Source organism: Dermacentor silvarum, chromosome 9, assembly GCF_013339745.2.
Source record: "Dermacentor silvarum isolate Dsil-2018 chromosome 9, BIME_Dsil_1.4, whole genome shotgun sequence".
Classification (NCBI taxonomy): Eukaryota; Metazoa; Arthropoda; class Arachnida; order Ixodida; family Ixodidae; genus Dermacentor; species Dermacentor silvarum.
The window spans coordinates 84259440-84276996 of record NC_051162.1 but is presented as its reverse complement, the minus strand read 5'-3'; positions in this window follow the sequence as shown (position 1 = coordinate 84276996).

The window sequence follows — 17557 nt, the reverse complement described above, 5'->3', positions numbered from 1 at the left end:
TGGATATGTATGCCTCATATGTATGGAGACACCATCCCCTCTTTTCCCTGAAAAGAAGAATAAACTTCACTTCACTTCATGAGTCTCTAGAAGAAGCCGAGTTGTCTCACTCAAGTTGAAAACGACATTCATCTGCATGGCTCTCTCATTACACCGACTGTTTGTTCAGACTTGCTCTTTTATTTCAAACCACGCATAGATGTCGATGCTGTCTGTGCCAGAGAAAGAGGCAGGCTCACGGCGGCTTGGTTACGATCTTTTCTAGTGCTTAGGCGAAGAAACGTTTCACGATACAGCCAAGAGAAATGACATGCAAGCGCTTTTGTGTGTCTCATCTAATGATCCTCTAGTCTAATGTTTTGCGCTAAACACTCAAAAATCAAGAGCCATTCCACTCTGTGAAAGTGGTTGACCAGCGAGGCTGTTTACCACACGACTTGCGTCGTCTTGCATGGCGAGCCGCTTGCTGCTGGCCTCTCGAGAACAATCTTCATCGGTGTTTGCCGCCAGCCGCCGCCGATTGCATTCTCGCACCTGTTCTCCCCGTCGCTCTTCGTAGAAGCGCTGCTTCTCGGGAGTGCGCACTATAAACGGCCTCCCCATTACGACGAGGGAAAGGAAATTCATAATGAAGAAGGGCAGCTTGTGTTGCCGACAATGCACGACGGTGCAGCCGCCCCTAAATAATGGAAAGAACTAGGCACGCACGAACTTGGAACGACGACAAGAGAGGCCAGTGTGAGCGTGGACATGGCCGATGCGGGCCGCAGAGCCGAAAATCTTTGAGAAATGATTATTATCTACCAGAGAGTATACTGATCTTGAAAACGGTGCCTATAGATAACTAATTTCTTCAAATGCATATACTAGTGCAATAGTAAATGCAGAAAGAAGTATAGCCTTCGCGGTAACATCTATTTGCTGCGCTGGCGACTGCTGCACGCCGTGCTGACCCGTCATGTCAGTTTGTTCACACTACCGATGCACATTCTCCAATTGCGTGTACCTTCCTTCGTAAGACACCTTACATGCTCGAATTCCTTCATTCGAGATTTTCGTTTGCACGGGACAGGAGTGTGAGCGAACGAACTTGCCAGCGGTACGCAGCCTCCGGCCGCATACGACTTCTTTGAACGTATGTGCGCTCGGAAAACTTCATATGGTCATTAGGAAGTACAAGCAAATCAGTTTGCACGGTGCTTTTTCGTTTAACGCGAACGCTGTTGTAAAAGCACGACAGCGCAAGAGCAAAGGAATTTACGTACGGCATTGTTGGCAGCTGCCGATTGAGCCAGTAAGCAGAAGTATGCCGTGCAAATACGACTTTTAATTATTGAAAATGCTTAGCAATATACTCACACTAACGTCCCCTGCCACATTGAGTTATCAATTGTATTGCCAGAACCATCACTAGCATACTTGTTCATCTTGACACTTCAATCGTACCACGAAAAACAGAAGTTAATGCAGACGCTCCGTACTTCACAAGAACCGATAACACTTCCTACCTGCGCTTCGTGTTTCTGTCTATTGTGGGATCCCATTTCGATCGGCATACGCACGTCACAAGCCATAAAAATTCCATGAGCGTTACTGTACCTAGCAGCTGCTTCGCACAGTGAGCACTATATGAAACAAAACTAACAATGATTTTAGCTGATTGAAAACATGCAGCGATTAGCCTTCCAGTTGCTCTCTTTGTACAGCCGGCAAGTTGACGGCATGAGTCAGTTATCTTGTTCAGACTGGAAGTTTTTGCGAGGAGGCCAGTTAACGAACGGCGTCATTAAAGATATATAAAGGAATTCGCAGACCTCTTATTGTATTCGTGAATGATTGAACATACTCTGCGAAAGGCCGGAAACATTAGGTGCTTATACGTTAGTCGTAGTAAGAAAGAAAAAAAATGACCTTCATCTGGCTGTAACACGAGGCCACAAATGAAACTATCGGTTTCTTGAAACTTAAGATTTCCCGAAATGTTTATTATACAGGGTGTTTCAGCGAACACTTTGAAAAATTCTTAAAGGTTGCCTGTGGCAGATAGCACAATTCTAGTTCATCAGCTGGTCAACTCGAAGAGGCGGACATTACTTGCACAAGAAATTGAAATGCATAATCGAATAATTAACAAAAAAACGCTAATTAAGTTTCTAACTAATTACCTGATGACCCATATTGCAATTTACAAATTGTAGTCATGGAGTTCCCAAGGCGGATCCACTTAGAATTAATTCTCGGGATGACACCAGTTTCGAGATATTAATTCCCGAATTTAGCGGAAAAATGCATTGGCGTCCCAGTTATGTTCTTAACGAAACGTCGCTTTTTTCATTGAAGCACAAAATTAACTGGAACGCCAATGCATTTCTCCGCTAAGTTCGGCAATTATTATCTCGAAACTGGTGTCATGCCGAGAATTCGTTCCGACTGGATCCGCGTTGCGCACTCCACGGCTACAATTTGTAAATTGCAACATGGGCCATCAGGTAATTAGTTCAAAACTTAATTAGTGAATTTTTGTTGATTAGTCGATCATGCATTTCAATTTCTTGTGCAAGTAATGTCCGCCTCTTCGAGTAGACCAACTCATTAACTAGAATTGGGCTATCTGCCGCAGAGAACCTTAAAAAAATTTTGAAAGTGTTCGCTGAAACACCCTGTATACCAGATAGTATACTGATCTTGAACACGGCACCTATAGATAACTAATTTACTCAAATGCATATACTAGTGCAATAGTAAATGCAGAAAGAAGTATAGCTGTCGTGGCAGCATCTATATGTTGCGCTTGCGACTGCTGCACCTCGTGCTGGCCCGTCATGTCAGTTTGTTCCCACTACTGATGCACATTGTCCAATTCTGTGCGCCTTCCTTCGTAAGGCACCTTAGATACTGGAATTCCTTCATTCGACGTTTTGGTTTGCAAGGGACAGCAGTGTGAGCGAACGAACGTGCGAGCGGCACGCAGCCTTAGGCCGCATACGGCTTCCTTGAACGTATGTGGGCTCGCAAAACTTCGTATAGTCCTTAGGAAGTACCAAAAAATGGGTTTGCACGATGATTTTTCGTTTAACGCGAACATTGGTTGTAAAAGCGCGATAGCGCGCGAGCAAAGGAATTTGCAACTGCGCACCGTTCAATGACGTACGGCATCGATGGCAGCTGCCGATTGAGCCAGTAAGCAGAAGTCTGCCATGCAACTACTACTTTTAATTATTAGAGATACTTAGCTAATATACGCACACTAACGTCCCCTGCCACATTGAGTTGTCACTTGTTTTGCGAGAACCATCACTAGCATACTTGTTCATCTTGACACTTCAATCGTACCACGAAAAACAGAAGGTTATGCAGACGCTTCGTGCTTCTTTGGGACGGATAACACTTCCTACCTGCTCTTGGTGTTTCTCTCTATTTTGGGAGCCTATTTCGATCGCCAAACGCATGTCACAAGCCATAAAAATTCCATGAGCGTTACTGTACCTAGCAGCTGGTTAGCACAGTGAGCAATATGTGAAAAAAAAAACTAACAATGATTTTAGCTGATTGAAAACATGTAGCCATTAGCCTTCCAGTAGCTCTCTTTGCACAGGCGGCAATTTCACGGCATGAGTCAGTTATCTTGTTGAGACTGGAAGTTTTTGCGTAGAGGCCAGCGAACGAACTGCGTCATTCAAGATATATAAAGGAATTCGCAGACCTCTTGTTGTATTAGTGAGTGATTGAACATCCTCTGCGAAAGCCCGCAGACATTCGGTGCTTATACGTTAGCCGTAGTATGAACGAAAAAAATGACAGTCATCTGGTTGTAGCACGAGGCCACAAATGAAACAATCGGTTTCTTGAAACTAATGATTTGCTATTCAATAAAAAGGTTTGCTGATTTAGGGGAGCAAACAGGAATGACACCTTTTTGCTGCTATCGGCAGATGTACCACGGAGCTAAGCAGAGCCATAGTAGATTGCAGAGCAAGGACCGATTATTTAAAAACCGAAAGCACGGGGTACACTGCGTTTTAAAATAAATCTTTGGTTGAAATCCCCATGGTGAAGGAAGTTTCATGCAAGGGAAAGATATCATCTGTCATTTAGCCGTTTTCTTTAAAGGCAAAATGAAGGAAAGCTCGTTTATATAATATACGCGTGCATAGGATAAACCTAGGTGGTCATAATAAATTCGAAGTGGCTCTCATCGCACACATTGCGATGTCAGGCTGATAAACGTTATAATTTATTTTGAGTATTTTTTATATGCAGACAAGCAGAATAACTAATCTTTGGACAAAATAGAACTGCATGACTAAGTAACGCATGTGCAGGCTGCTTGAGAACTGGCACATGAACTGTCAATTGACTTTGATTCTAACACCGCTATAGATTCACCACGCAACTGCATCGGAAAAAATGCCACATAATACATAAGGTTAACGAATAGCATCTTCAAGAAAAAATAATTACGATAGAACCTTTTCTTCATACCACTGCAAAATTAGTGCATCGCAGAACCATAAACTGGTGTTTAGCCAGAAAAAAAGAAACAAAAGAACAGAAACAATAAAAGAAGAAGGAAGTTTTGAAAAAATTACACTTTTTAGACTGCAAAAATGAACACACTCTAGTTTATATGAAAGACATTACAGTTAGCAGGAGTTAAGTCGTAGGCTCGGTTTGAGCGGTGAAATAAATGTTATGCGTAAATGTCCAATGACCCCCATTGAGCGAAATGCAGCTCCACTAACGTGAAACCTGTGGAGGTGCGAAGCATGCAGTGAGGCACCGCTGATGGGCTGATACGGCCTTAAGCATAACCCCGTAAACGCGGCCTCTCCATTACGACGACAGAAAAGAAGTGAAATTCTACGCTGGAATGATGAGCGGCAACGCAGACAGCTGTGGAAGACGACGACGACGACGAACGCGGGAGCGCTCGGCACGGGGGACGCTCGTCACGAGCTCATGCCGAGCTTATGCCGCTGGCTTACCGTGACGACAACGATAGGAGACGCTGACAGCCCAAGCGCCTAAGGTGCTTCGCACCTAAAAAACTAAACGCAGTACAGAAAATACAGGTTTGTTGGTTGATAAAGGATAAAGGGGAGATACGTTGGGTTACATATGCAGCTATTTGCACACAAAATTTTAGAGATCAAGAATTTGTCATTTTGTAAAGTGCTATCTGAATTACTGTTTATGCTTGAAGAAGATCGTATCACTCATGGTACACTTCGTCTCACTCATGGCGTCGGCCTATATATACATATCTAAGACAGGCAACCATAAATGCTGTGGACACGGTCTCATGACAATTAACAAACAAACATATTTACATTATGATACGTAGCGAAGGGCGAACAATTTTTTTCATAAGATCAAGGCGATTGAGGTTGGTATATATGTAACTTGCTAACGCATGGACGCAGTATTGATGTTCGGGATTAATGAAATGAAAATTGAGCGATATCTCAGCTGCGTAGGTAATAAGATTTAATATATCTTTAAATAACTATTAATCTCGCCGCATAGCTTATCGTAAATAAGAAATACGAAGACCATCGAATATTCTCTTGTAATTCCACTCCTAAGAAATTAATTTTGATACAGGCTATCATAGTTGAGATTTATTGTATGTGTACACACTGAAAGGAATACAATAATAATTACAATGAATATTGTCGCCATCCATTAATGGACATTGAGAATTACGAAGGCTTAATTTATTAACTTTCTGAAGTACAACCAACTGTTTACAAAATGTATGAGACTACACACATTGCCAGAGAAGAAAATGCCATAGGACGCCAATGCTGCTTCAACCGCAAAGTCTGAAGAGTCAAAAATGTTGATCCTTGTAAGAGTTGACTTTCCCCTCGTTGGTTCCACGAACCTTCACAGCTAAGCTGTTTATGACTAGGGTTCCGTAAATTTTCAACACTGTAACCGAAAGCTCAGTTCCCGAATATGATGTAAAATCGCTTTACTCTAAGCAAAACCTTATACGTCTGATCAATTGGATATGCATTTAGAGTAAATTAGTTGTCAAAAGGCTCAATTTTCAAGTTCAGTAGACTCTCTGGTAGATAATAAAGGTTCCTCAAAGATTTACCGTCGTGCATTGTCGGCAACACAAGCTGCCATTCTTCATTATGAATTTCGCTTCCCTCGTCGTAATGGGGAGGCCGTTTATAGTGCGCACTCCCGAGAAGCAGCGCTTCTACGAAGAGCGACGGCGAGAACAGGTGCGAGAATGCAATCGGCGGCGGCTGGCGGCAAACACCGATGAAGATTGTTCTCGAGAGGCCAGCAGCAAGCGGCTCGCCATGCAAGACGACGCAACGATCGATGTATGGTGTTTAATGGCGCAAGGGCCAGGTATGGCCAAAGAGCGCCAGGCCAGTGTTCTTGAGTTGACAATGGAGCAATGAAGTGCGAAAGGTAGACGTATTGTGGCTGTAAAAGGGCCTAAAAACAATCGCTGTAAAATGCGTAAAATATATATGTAATAAAATTATGGTAATGGCTAATGAGGTGCACTATGAACACGAAAGAAACAATTGCAAGGTAATGAAGATAAATGAAAATATATCGCAGATAAAACTTTTCAGAAAGCACTGCTGCCTTGACAGACCCTTTGAAGCGCAAGGGCCTGGAGGCGCGTGCTATGCAAAATTACTATCGCGGTGACATCCTCTGGAGAGAGGATGCGCTACGAAACTAGTTGGGCAAATAACATGCAATACTACATCGCTCAGAAAATCCAGGACAGCCTTATTGTCAAAGAGAGGTTCGTCGCCAAGAAAGCAAGACGACGCAAGTCGTGTGCTCTGCGTCGTGTGCTAAACAGCCTCACTGGTCAACCACCTTCATAGAATGGAAAGGCTCATGAGTTTGAAGTGTTAACTGCAAAAAAAACATTAGACAAGACCATCATTGGAAGAGACAAACACAAGCGCTTGCATGTCATTTCTCTTGTCCGTATCGTCAAACCTTTTTTCGCTAAGTAGTAGAAAAAACCGTAACCAAGCCGCCGTGAGCCTGCCTCTTTCTCTGGCACAGACAGCGTCGACATCTACGCGTGGTTTGAAACATAAGAGCAAGTCTGAACAAACAGTCGGTGTAATCAGAGAGCCATGCAGATGAATGTCGTTTTCAAGTTGAGTGAGACAACACGGCTTTTTCTTGAGACTCGCGAGGCAGACCTATCTAGCATGGATGTATGCAAGCAGAACTTTCGTGTCAGCTTATGAAAATCAGTCGGTCCCGAGCACCCGCTTCAAATCACCTCGCCTGTCAGAATCGAACTCCTGAGAAATTATTTGTGGTATACACTGTAGATGTTCTAGCTCTGGTTGTGGCGTTGGTACCAAGGTGACCAAATCAGAGAACGTAGGCCACAACTTCAAGTGCACTGCAGATGTTGCTTAAGGTTGCTAGTGGTTGAACTCATCAACCGTAGACGATATTCTCAAAGAGTTCCAGCGTTTGGAAAAACGTGAATAGCCACCATATTATCCATTATTTCGTGCGCCTTCCAAACACTGCCGCTACGTCGGCCAAGGACAGTATTCAGCCTAGCAATCCACCTAGCTTTTTTTAGTTCCCGCCATTGTCCCTGAAGGGCAGAATAAGGTAGAATTCCAGCCGGCATATTCTCCACCTTGTCTTAAGGCCCAACCGCATGCACGCGATATTCAAGCGACAGCGACAAGCGACGCGACAGGCACACCCTGTCGCGCTGTCGTGTCGCGGCGTGGAGCAAACACATGAACGCGACATCGCGAAAAAGAGTAGCGACGGATTTACATTGTTGTGCGAATGAATGTTATCTTGCGCGCGTAAAGAAATCTCAACTTTATGAAAATGTCAATGTTTTATCTAGACCTAGCTAAAATATGCTATCATCCCCAATGACAATCCGTCCCATGCATCCCCAGTGGAAATCCGTCCCATGCCGCCAGCGTAAGGTGCCGTGACGCCATCTGTTGAGTAAAACTTAAAACACCTTCTCGGTTCTCGGTGGCGTCTCAGGCCTAACAGCGTCAAAACAAAACAACCGATCTCAATAATAACGACAAGAGAGCGCCGATGCTTAGTCTTCAGCTAGCGATGAGGTGAAGCGATGTCTGATTGTACTATTTATTTTTTGCTGTCACAGCGGAGAGCAAGTTGTAAGGGCGAATTCAGATCGAAGCGGGCAGACTGATTGCTGCCATGTTGTTGTGCAATCGCTGTCTCCAGCGGATGTCGTCGCGCTGACTTCCGGGCGACAAGTGATATTTTATTGCGATAGCAATTATATGGACACTTCAACCGGATTTCTGCCGTCGGCGTCGCCGTTGCCGTCGCCGTGAGGTTCCCTATAGATAAAATCTTCGCCGCGCGCCGTATGCCCGAGCGGAAGCGTGCGGGGACGCGCGCTGTCACGGAGAGCGAACGCACTCAATCTCCCACGCGCACGCAAGGAAGCGGGAAGCCAGCGCCAGAGGGAGCGGGGGGGGGGGGGCACTTCTACTCTGACTACAACCGCGCTCGTCGCTCGCCCGCACCGTCGCTTATCTCCACACGGCTCTGACCTTTATGCGCCGTGCATTCGCCGCTCCGTTTCCGTTGAAGCGATAGACCGCACGTACCTTCGCCCGCTGCTGCGGCGTATGCGCTTGCTGCCAGCGTTTTGACAGTCGTTGTCTGCAGTCATTCAGTGTGATCTATTCATGTTTGTTTCTCCGCGCTCACACCACGCTTGTTCATTCAGTTAGTAATAGTGGGGCCTCATTTTCCAACGCACGCTACACATGCAATGCTGCCCGGGTCGGCAGTGCAGTGCTACAGGTGTGTCGCTTCGCACGCGCTGCCCACGGGAAGCGCTTCTCATCAACACCACCGTTTCACACGCGCCTTCTCGTGGTAATCGAGTCTCTCTTCATGTCGGTCTACTTACGCCGCAGCACACCTGTTTACTTAATCAGCTCATGTTTACTACAATTCATATTGCTACCAAAGCCGCTCACCTTACTTCGTATGACATTGCTGTGTTGCTATCGCATTCATTGCTTCGCCCTTAGGGCGAAACTGTGACATTTTTCTGGCTGGCCAGAAACCGGCGACACGACCAGCGACAGCGACGGATAGACTTCCGCGACGGCAAAACCTGTCGCTCGTCGCCGTCGCTTGTCGCTGTCGCTCGAAAATCGCGTGCATGCGGTTGCGCCTTTAGTGAGCTGGCTCCCACATCTCGAATGCCATCTATGCTTCGTCATCGTTGTTATACCGCATATTAGAGAATGTAGGAGGACAGGCTATTTTGATGTCACTGCCACAGTGTGAGGCATATTTTGCACTACTGCTTATGTCAGCAACCGTCATCACATAAATTATTTTGTTACTATCGCATCACAATAAGTGGATGATGCATTTTGTACTCATAATCGCGCACCCTTCCATGACGATCGAGCCCGTCGGCTTCTCCGCGCATCGTCGTTGCGGTCAACACTTTACCGTCGCTTTTCGTCACCACAGCCCTCAATATGCCCTTTTCGTGAAAAAGGAGAAATAAAGCTCTAGAAGATAACCCTTTATCAGAATGACGATCTGCAATACTGCTCCTAAATATACTGACGTATCAATATGAGTTAAGGCCAGACTTAGGAGGGTCCCGACCATTTCGTACTTGAAGCGTAAAAAATCTGAGTTGGGAAAAAGTTTCTGTAGAAAGGACTGAAAGTTTATTTTAAAAGAGGCTGTGCGGATTTCCAGAAAAATAAATTGTACGTAAATAGAGGTTAAGAAGAGCATTTTTGCGCCTAGCAGATTTCATAAATGCCAGGACTTGTTTCTCAAAAATTTAAATATTGTGTAGCGCCAATATGTTTCTTGTAATGTAACAGCATTGAAATAACGTACCCAAGAAAATTTAAGTTTATGGTTGCAACAGTATTTTTGAATAAGTGCCAACCTTTTTTTTTTCTGAGCAAGCATATCTCACTATCCACAATTTCAGCAGCTTGACGGGTCATTTACGCTAGTGCGACAAAGGGGAAGAATATACTGTCGTCACCTCAAAGGGTGTCTCGCCAATTAAAAAGAAGTATGCAGCTACACTACTTATTTATTTCATGATAAAATATTGAAAACGCCACTATTACCACAGTAGTGATAATTGACTCGTCCTTGGTGTTCTTAAACAAGCAGCGATCGATTTTCATTAAAATTTTATAGAACGCCCACTGCGGTCTGATAAATTTATTAGTGCAAGAATAAGCGGGATTCCTTAAACTTAGGAGTAACAATTGAGTCTAATTTTAGTGTACTGTAAAGTCATTGCTATAACTTGTGTATTTCTAATTTTAAAAGCGAAATGGCATCATTACTTGCGAACACGTAGTCTTGTGGTAGTAAAACATGACAGGCAATGTGTCTTTTCTGAATCTGCTGAGCCAGGAGTTGCGGTGAACTTAAGTTTCCACTGTTCCCATTTCAGTAGTTTTCCTGCGTTACGTCGAGGAATCAAGCACGCGAGAGCGCGCTCAGCGAGCTTTTTAGGGTTCGTTTGTAAAAAACTGCCTCTGCCACTACTCTAGAATTGAGCGTGGTATCTGAAATGATTCATGTGAATGTGACCGATGCACCAGCCTTGCGGGGAAGCACGATGACACCACAGCGTTTTTAGGAGTCATCTGAGTATGGCAGGCCCGTCGCAATAGTACTAATAGCAATAACTATTTGCTATTTTCACTAAACTTTTTTTTCTATTAGGCAAAAAAGCATTGCGCACCATGCAACCAAGACTACAACAAACGTCATTGTTGTACACAGAAAAAAGGTGCACTGAGAGAAGGTGCGAAAAGCTCGTTATCAAGCAACGAAATGAGGCAACCTGAAATAGAGAATACAGTTTTCTACAAAAAGCCGTCTTGGTCTACACCTATACAACCTCTATTACGGAATTAAGGTGAATTGAATTTATTCAGGCGTAGCTACGCACGAACAAGAAGGATGACCTACCCTTTTCCGCCGTTAATGACACAGGCACACAAATTTGTATCATGAGCATACTACCGGGCACGGCCAAAGAAAATCCTCACAATCCTCGAGTACCACGGTGTCCGTGTCGGTGGCGTCGGAACTACGGCCACGCTCTGGATATGCGCTTCACGTGGGAGCGTTGGTGGCCTCCACACAACCGTTTTCATCCATGTTGTTGGTCGCAGACCTCAAGACAAGATAACCGGACACGATTTTCTTCTATGAACGTTCAACTGCTGTTGACTGTTTGACCGATGTGGTACAACATGACTTGCCCGCTTCAGTCGACCTTCAAGGGACAGTCCAGCGCCATTTTCTTTTGTGCTGGGTTTGTTCGTATCCCACACCAAACATTGTCCGAAGCATCGCCGGACCATGCCCCATGTAACGAATGTCGACTATGTTGACAGTGCCAGTTAGAGCACTGCACGGGCTCGGGCTTGCCCAAAAGCCCGGGCCCGGCCCGGCCCGTGGGCTGGGTCGGGCCGGGTAGGGCAGTTTTTCCCCAGGCTGGGGCCGCGCTCGAGCACGGCATGATCTTTTTGACCCGGGCCCGGGCCGGGCTCGGGTATTTTGACGCGGGCCCAGGCCGGGCTCGGACTTTCTGGGGGTGTGCATGTAACCTGCAGCGAGTTATCCTCGCACGTCTCTACTCTGAAAAACCTGTTTCCCCGGCGCAGCTGGAAGCTAGCAGTGCTTGTCCTGTGTATTCCCTTTTCTTCTTCCGTCCTATTTTGCGCTGTTTGAACAGAATGTAAGAGTCCACAAAGACCGAAGTCGCCTCAAACCAAAGGATGCCAATGTATTCCTTACCTAAATCTAAGTAATTAACGCTTTCAGCGTGGTGTAAGCGCGTTCGCGACTTGCTGATTCTTCAAAGGTGAATTGGTAAAACGATTACTGGTAAAGATAATTAGTCACGTGGCTGAAATATGGCACTGCATCCATCTATGATTTCACGCATGTTCTAAACCGACCGCTTAGCTGCAGCGCATTAAGCTGCACCATGGACGACCGAGAAGCTTTCTTTCTCCATTTACTGCGCCCATGCGCAGCGCTCAGGACTTGTCGTGGCATGGAGATCAGTGGTCGTGGCTGCGCTTCGGCTAGAGTGTACTAGAACACGGTTGAGTGCGACGAGCGGCTGGGGTGGCGCATGCTTTGCAGTGAGGCGCCCGACGTAGAAAAATACTGTGGCGGCGTGGCGATAGAAGTGGATTGGGCCGCATCAAAGTCGCGCCGTTGGAAAGTGCTGGAGATACTGCTCGGCAGGGTCATTCGTACTACTTCGTGCGCTGGTATTTGTGTTCAGACCGCTCAAATAGTGTTCATAATTGCATATGACATGTCATCATCATCATCATCATCATCATCAGCCTATATTTATGTCCACTGCAGGACGAAGGCCTCTCCCTGCGATCTCCAATTACCCCTGTCTTGCGCTAGCGTATTCCAACTTGCGCCTGCAAATTTCCTAACCTCATCATCCCACCTGACTTTCTGCCGTCCTCGACTGCGCTTCCCTTCTCTTGGTATCCATTCTGTAACCCTAATGGTCCACCGGTTATCCATCCTACGCATTACATGGCCTGCCCAGCTCCATTTCTTCCGCTTAATGTCAACTAGAATATCGTCTACCCCCGTTTGTTCTCTGATCCACACCGCTCTCTTCCTGTCTCTTAACGTTACTCCTAAGATTTTTCGTTCCATTGCTCTTTGTGCGGTCCTTAACTTGTTCTCGAGCTTCTTTGTTAACCTCCAAGTTTCTGCCCCGTATGTTAGCACCGGTAGAATGCAATGATTGTACACTTTTCTTTTCAACGACAGTGGTAAGCTCCCAGTCAGGATTTGGCAATGCCTGCCGTATGCACTCCAACCCAATTTTATTCTCCTGTAAATTTCTTTCTCATGATCAGGGTCCCCTGTGAGTAATTGACCTAGATAAACATATTCCTTTACAGATTCTAGAGGCTGACTGGCGATCCTGAATTCTTGTTCCCTTGCCAGGCTATTGAACATTATCTTTGTCTTCTGCATATTCATCTTCAACCCAATTCTTGCACTTTCTCGATGAAGGTCCTCAATCATCTGTTGTAATTCCTCTCCATTGTTGCTCAATAGGACAATGTCATCTGCAAACCGAAGGTTGCTGAGATATTCGCCATCGATCCTCACTCCTAATCCTTCCCATTCTAAGAGCTTGAATACTTCTAAGCATGCAGTGAATAGCATTGGAGAGATTGTGTCTCCTTGCCTGACCCCTTTCTTGATAGGTATCTTTCTACTTTTCTTGTGGAGAACCAAGGTAGCTGTGGAATCCTTGTAGATATTTGCCAAGATATTCACGTATGCCTCCTCCACTCCTTGATTACGCAATGCCTCTATGACTGCTGATATCTCTACTGAATCGAATGCCTTTTCATAATCTATGAAAGCCATATAGAGAGGTTGATTGTACTCCGCAGATTTCTCGATTACCTGATTGATGGCATGGATATGGTCCATCGTAGAATATCCCTTCCTGAAGCCAGCCTGTTCTCTTGGTTGACTGAAGTCAAGTGTTGTCCTGATTCTATTGGAAATTATCTTGGTGAACATTTTATACAATACTGAAAGTAAGCTAATGGGTCTGTAATTCTTCAATTCTTTAACGTCTCCCTTCTTATGGATAAGTATAATGTTGGCGTTCTTCCAGCTCTCTGGTACACTTGAAGTTGTGAGGCATTGCGTATAAAGGACCGCAAGCTTTTCAAGCATGATATCTCCTCCATCTTTGATTAAATCTACTGTTATTCCATCTTCTCCAGGCGCTTTTCCCCTGGTCATGTCTTTCAAGGCCCTTCTAACTTCATCGCTAGTTATAGAAGGAGCTTCTGTATCCGGTTCATCACTATTTCGAATGGAAGAAGCTTGGCTGTTTTGGCTACTGTACAGGTCAGTATAGAATTCTTCTGCTGCTTTCACTATGTCATCGAAATTGCTGATGATATTACCATGCTTATCTTTCAGTGCATACATCTTGCCTTGTCCTATGCCTAGTTTTCTTCTTACTGATTTCATGCTGCGTCCATATTTTACGGCTTCCTCAATTTTTCCCACGTTATAATTTCGAATATCCCTTACTTTCTTCTTGTTGATCAGTTTTGACAGTTCAGCGAATTCTATCTGATCTCTAGAGTTGGACACTTTCATGGTTTGTCGTTTCTTTATTAGGTCCTTTGTTTCTTGGGAGAGCTTCCCTACAGGTTGCTTTGGTGCCTTACCTCCCACTTCAATTGCTGCTTCTGAGATCAGCCTAGTTACGGTTTCATTCATTAGCTCTATGTTATCTTCATCTTCCTGTTCTAAAGCTGCATATTTGTTTGCGAGCACCAGCCTGAATTGGTCTGCTTTTACCCTTACTGCCTCTAGGTTGGCCTGTTTCCTCTTGACTAATTTCACTCTCTCTCTCTTCAAATTGAGAGAAATCCTAGACCTCACTAACCTATGGTCACTGCACTTAACCTTCCCTAACACTGCTACATCCTGCACTATGCTTGGATCGGCAGAGAGTATGAAATCTATTTCATTCCTTGTTTCTCCATTAGGGCTTTTCCAGGTCCACTTCCTGTTGCTGCGCTTCCTGAAGAATGTATTCATTATTCGGAGCCAATTCCTTTCCGCGAATTCTACTAACATCTCTCCTCTTGCATTCCTAGAATCGATGCCGTAGTTACCAATGGCTTGCTCACCAACCTGCTTTTTCCCCACTTTTGCATTGAAGTCGCCCATGACTAAAGTATACTGAGTTTGCACCTTTCTCATTGCTAGTTCAACATCTTCATAAAACTGTTCTATTTCTTCATCATCGTGACTAGAGGTTGGGGCATAGGCTTGTACTACCTTCATTTTGTACCTCCTATTCAGCTTTATTACGACGACTGCTACCCTTTCATTAATGCTGTAGAATTCATCAATGTTGCCCGCTACGTTGTTATGCACTAGAAATCCTACCCCGGATTCTTTCTTATCTGGAAGACCTCTGTAGCAGAGGACGTGGCCCTTAGTCAGTACTGTGTAAGCCTCACCAGTTCTTCTAACCTCACTAAGGCCAATAATATCCCAGGAAATGCCTGATAATTCTTCAAATAGTCCTGCTAAGCTAGCCTCACTCGAGAGGGTGCGCGTGTTGAACGTTGCCATGTATGCCATGCCAATATGACATGTATTTATGTCTTAAGAATAAATTTCTTTCATTCTCTTTCTTATTTTTTTAATGGCACTCGGTGGTCTTTTTCGGTCTCGGGCCGGGTTCGGACCGGTTTCGAGCCGGGCTCGGGCCAGGCTCGGGCCTAAGGTAAAGGAGTGGCGGGCCGGGAGGCGCGGGTAACGTAGATTATTTCCGGGCCCGGGCCGGGGCCGGGTCTCGCCCTAAATCTTTTGGTCGGGCTCGGACGGGTAGCGCAACGTATAAACAGGCCCGGGCGGGGCCCTGGCTGAAAAAATCGACCCGTGCAGTGCTCTAGTGGCAGTCTCCGTGTCCTCTGTCGCCCAACGTTTTCTTTACCCACTTCATTGTCATTGTTGCTGCAAATGAGACTTGTCTTTTTTTCTTGAATTTAGGACTGTCTACAACTTTTCCCGAAAGACAGAGCACTCGCCACACTCTAGTCAATACAGGCGTGCCGTGTTTCGTCGCTGTCGCCTGCTCAACTTTCTGTCAGCTCTTTCGTCCCAAGTAGTGCCGACGTAGCCAATCCTTCGTGGGTAGACAATGTCTTCACCAAGATTGTTGTGCCGCACCGTCTGCCATCACAAGTGGATATTCTCCGTCGTTCTCTGCTAACCTGCTACGATGTTTTTAACTTTTATGAACGTCCCGCGTTGATCAAGCGTAACTTTAAAGGGCCCCTAAACCACCCAGAGGTCGAAATTTAGTTCTGGCATTGCAGTTGTGCACGAGTCTACAACGAACACGTAGCCGCGAGAATTTTTCGAAATGGTGCCGTAATAGCGGAGTTACGCGCGTTTGATGATCGAAAAATGGCCCTCCCTCGTTTCGCTCTTTCCTTCGCTACTCTCCTCGTCGGCTGGTCTCCCCTCCTCGCCGAGTGCTGCTCGAAATGTCACGTGACAAACGTCATCGCCAACGCGCCTCTCAAAACACTGCCTACTTCCGGTTAAGGCACGTCCACGCTAGCCATGCTAGCGACGAACCGGCCTCCAGTCTGCCTCGCGAGAGGTGTCCAAAGTAGACGGCAGTTCGGCCGACGCCCCGCCCGCTGCACGATCAACAGGGCCAATCAACGACCGCGAAGCTGCGCTCCTCCGCCACCGGCAACGAAAACATCGGCTGCAGGTGAGTGCACGGCTACCGACGGGAGACGACCGGCTCGCTCGCATCGCAGCCGACGGCGCCGCTAGTATCAGTGTATTTTTCTTCTTTGTGTACAATTATTGCGAAGAGCGATAACAACGATAAGAAAAAATTGCGGCTTGTGAGCGTCGGTAATTCATTTCGAAGCGCCGTCCGCTTTAGCTTTGAAGGGAGCCGGAAAGGGCCTAGCGTCGATATCGGCGCCGTCGAGCGATCAGCGGCGGTGAGGCTGCCGCACAAATGAGTCCCGGTTTCATCCTCTCTACGTACGGCAAGAAAATCTCGCCACTCGCGAGCAAAACCACTGTCGACCGGCGGCCCGCGAATGGCAAACGGCGTGCGGCGGGTTAGCGTGCCGGTGACGTGGACGTAGACACGGCGCTTCTCGGCTACCCGCTGTTGCTGCGGTGCAGGCGCGGGTTGTGCGAAGCGTGCCGCTATAGACCCTGTGTTCCGCGCACGTCTGGAAAAGCCAATATTGTCGCAATCTGTTCGCACAGTTAATCAGGCCGCTAAGCGTGACTGTGTTGGAACACGAGCGATTTGGCACTTGCGTTGCGGGCTACAATTACCGATGCGCAAGCGCGCACAAGCGAGCAACACGGCGAGGACGAGCAGGGAGCGCGCGTACCTGCTAGCAGACAAACCGGAAGTCGTAGGTTCTTGTTCGACCAATGGACATCGTTTCCGCCGTTGACATTGCCAGATTCCGCCTGCTGACATCATGACGACCGCTGGGGATACCGGAAAGGCGAGGGGAGGAGGACGGCATTGTTTTTTTGATTTTGTGGCGCTCCCGCGGCGCGTAGCGCTGCAGCGTTCGGCATCGTTGATCGTGACGGCATTATGAACTCGATGCGGGTGTTTACTTGAAAAATTCAAAAATATCTGAGGTGGTTTAGGGGCCTTTAAACATAGCGTAGATACGGGCTATCCGTGTGTAATTCAGGGGTGACCTTACTTCGTGTCACAACCAGCACCAAGTTATTCAACAAGAGGTTGAGAATAAGATTACAGATGTTAATATTTAGAAGGCAACGAGTCCGTGGACATGACCTGCTATCTTAGCTAAACAGAAGGAAAAATGACAACTCCTCAAAGCGAGTTTTTCTGCAGGTTAAGAGCTATTTTACGAAATGCTTAAAAAGCTTCCCTAGTTGATGACAGGAAAAAACTCAC